Here is a 3,599-nt window from a genome sequence, read left to right on the forward strand (position 1 = left end):
TTGACATGCATTCCTTTCGTATTTGCATGAGTCTTTTTTTTTGTTTTTAGAGTCATGCTTTTTTAACCTTTTGAAAATTATACTTTAACACCATGCACAGAGACAAGGCTTCTCTGGGGGCCCAAACAAGGCCTTTAAGGAAGCCATGTGATTCCTGGCTGAACAGAAACATCCCAGCGACACCTTTCAAATTTGAGTTGGCCACTGAGCAGCCCTGGCCCTGGCCCCCTGCCGCAAGCACAGACAGTATGGGAGCTTTAGGACTAAACTCCCAAGCTCCACTGAGGAGCTTTCCTCCCCGGCTTCCAAGTGAGGCTTCAAGTCAAAGCAAAGGCCGGACCAGCCCCCTAGGGCTTACCAATTATTTGGCAAAGTGCAGCGATAACATTCTACAAATTTCCTCACATTGTTCTGCCTGGCTCTGAATGCTCCCAGACGGGATACTCTAGAGATAAATGACGGGAAAAGGATGGAGAATTTGGGTCTCCCCCTTCACACATCCCAGTCATTCCCATTATTACCTCCCAGCCACTCAAGATGAATGTGACCTTGTCTCACCTTCTCATTCTACTTTCTGGCAAAAGCTAGAATTAGAAAGTCTCTTACCTCCTTTGGAATCCCAATGAAGATCCCCTTCTATTGGAGTCAGAATAAAACATTAGTGCTGCCCAGTGGGGCTTGTGGTAATAGGCAGCTGTCTCTGAGTCCTGCTTTTGTGGGGACCAGCAGTGAGCATGAAAGGGGGAGCCACATTCTGGTATCCTCTTCTCTCAGCCCAGCCCTCAATCTCCTTCCAGCCAGGACCTCCTAGTTTCCTTCCTTTGCTCCCACCCTATCCCCAGACCCCATCCTAATTGCAAGAGAAAACTTTTGACCAAACGAAGGAGAGAAAAATAGCCATCCTACCATAGCCTTAATTTTTAAAAATCATTCATTCAGCAGATATTTATTGAGTTCTTCATATTTGCCAGATACTGTGCTCGGATCTGGGGTCACAATAGACCCCAGCTATTCCTGAAGTTTACATTCAGTGGGTAAGGAAGGAGACAATAAGTCCCTAAACACATGAGTGCATAAAGAATACCATTACAGATTACCATGGGTGCTATGAACTAAACACTAGGGGTGGGGGACGTGTAGAGTATCTCCTCAAGATGTGGCTTTTGGGGAAGAGTTCTCCAAGAAAGAGATACTTAAACTTTGATGTAGATGTTGAGGGAAAAGTCAGGCTTAGGAAAGTGTGGAGAAAGGAGAATAGAGTGACCAGCAACCACAGTGTCATGTTGTGTGAAGAGTCTGGTGTGTGAGAGGAGTGCTGGGGGCTAACCAGACCCCAAGATGGGTCCAGGTGAGTCTCACCTCCTGATACTCATACCCTTATGTAGCTCCCCCACACATTGAATTGGGCTGGTCTATGTAACCAATAAAATGTTGCAAAACTGAAGGAATGTGCCTTCTAAGCCTAGGTCATAAAGGGCATTGCAGATTCTGTTGTGCTCTCTTGGATCACTCAAGCAGCACTACAGAATGATCCACATGGCAAGGACCTAAGGGCTCCTGCGAAAAAAGCAAAGTGAATGAGCCACCTTGGAAGTTGGTCCTCCAGTCAAGCCTCCAGATGATGGCAGCCTCATGAGACACCCTGAACCAGAGCCACCCAGCTCCATCATTTCTCAGTTCCTGACCTACTGGAACCATGTGAGGCATTCAACGCTGATTGCTGTCATTTATGTGAGCCTTGGGTAATTTGTTACACAGCACTAGGTAACTAATATAGCCACCCAAATGTGGTGAGCCAGGCAGAGAGTGGTGGAAGATGAAAGCAGAACAGTTAGCCATGGCCAGATCACATGGTGACTGGGGGATACAGTGAGAGTTTGGATTTTGTTCTAAGTTTGATGGAAATTTAAGGTATGGTTTACACAGAGGAGTGGTGTGATCTAATTTGCGTTTCATCAACAGCATTGCATTGCGAAGAATAGATTTGAGAGGGATAAAAGAAGAAGCAAAGAGACCAACTGGGAGACTATTGCACTGCTCCAGGATGTTCAGAAAGGTGAGGGTGGCTTGGATTGGGCAGGTGGCAGCAGAGACAGAGAGGAGGGGATCCATTCAAGATATATTCTAGAGGCAGAATTATCAGGGCCTGTTGATAAATGGGATGGAGGAGATTAGGGAAAGGGAAGAATCAAGACTGTACGAGCCCGGGTTCTCCAGAAAAACAGAACAAATGAGATAGATATGAACCTATAGGTATAGTGAGATATAGAAAGAGAATTATTAGAAGGTATTGGCTCACATGATTTTGGAGGCTGAGAGGTCCCACAATCTGCTTTCTGCAAGCTGGAGGCCCAGAAAAGCCAGGTGTGTGGTTGGGAGCCCAGAGAGCTGCAGAGCTGGAGTGTGGATTCCAGTCTGAGTCTCAAGGCCTGGGAACCAGGAGTGATGACGGCAGGAGAAGGTCAATGCCCCACTCAAGTACCCAGGCACAGCACAGACTCAACCTTCCTCCACTTTTTGTAATATCCAGGCTTTCAGTGGATGGCATGGTGCCCACCCACATTAGGGAGAACCACCTACTTTACTCAAGTCAACACCAACTCAAATACTGATCCCTTCTGGAAAAACACCCTCATAGAGACACCCAGAAATAATGTTTAGCCAGATAATTTTGCATCCTGCAGCCCTGTCAAGTTGACACATGAACTTAACTATCACAAACAGGACACCTACGTTTTTAGTTTGAGTAACTGGATGGAAGGCGGTGCCATTTATTGTGATGAAGAACACACAGAGGAATAGGTTTGGAGGTAACAGCATCAAAAGAGAAAGAGTAGCTCATTTTTTTATTACATTTGGGGGCCTCTGGTACAACATGGGTATAATTATACAGACGTGACATTAGATTCACCTTATCAACCCAGTTTTACTCAGTAGCCCTCCTTCAGCTACTTGGACCTTTGCACTGTGCAAGATCCGCTGGCCCTTTGCTCCCCTCGCAGGTAGCTGGGTGCCACAGTCCAGAGAGACCACGGGGCCATTTTGGCAATTGTATAGTTAGCACACATTTCACTGAATTTTCCCCCTCAGAATCCAGGTGGTCTGCTCATTTATAAAGGACACAATCTTGTCCCTTAAGCCCAGTGATATCAACCTCTCCAGAGACTGTAGTGCTCGCTTCAGCAGCACACGTACTAAGATTGGAACGATACAGAGAAGATTAGCATGGCCCTTGCGCAAAGATGATGCGTCACCTCTCCAGAGAGTGTAGTATGATTTTTCGCTTTAATTGATTTCTTTCGTCCCTACTGCTCTGTTTGAGTTTCTTTATGTGTTTGCACTAAAGACTGAATTGTTGGGTGCCTGGGTGGCTCAGTTGGTTAAGCGACTGCCTTCGGCTCAGGTCATGATCCTGGAGTCCCAGGATCGAGTCCCGCATCAGGCTCCCTGCTTGGCAGGGAGTCTGCTTCTCCCTCTGACCCTCCCCCCTCTCATGTGCTCTCTCTCATTCTCTTTCAAATAAATAAATAAAATCTTTAAAAAAATAAAGACTGAATTGTTTAAAAATTTGGTATCATTACTATAATTCAAGAGCAAAG

The 3,599-nt window shown here is 46.0% G+C and overlaps 1 non-coding gene across 1 annotated transcript; it reads left to right on the forward strand.

Moving 5' to 3' along the window:
• The first annotated feature begins 3,170 nt into the window (after window positions 1-3,170).
• LOC123324965 lies at window positions 3,171-3,281 on the forward strand. The gene has a single exon (XR_006540141.1). It is a non-coding gene; the product is annotated as a U6 spliceosomal RNA (small nuclear RNA).
• Window positions 3,282-3,599: the final 318 nt, after the last annotated feature.

Source organism: Neomonachus schauinslandi, chromosome 5 (assembly GCF_002201575.2).
Source record: "Neomonachus schauinslandi chromosome 5, ASM220157v2, whole genome shotgun sequence".
Classification (NCBI taxonomy): domain Eukaryota; kingdom Metazoa; phylum Chordata; class Mammalia; order Carnivora; family Phocidae; genus Neomonachus; species Neomonachus schauinslandi.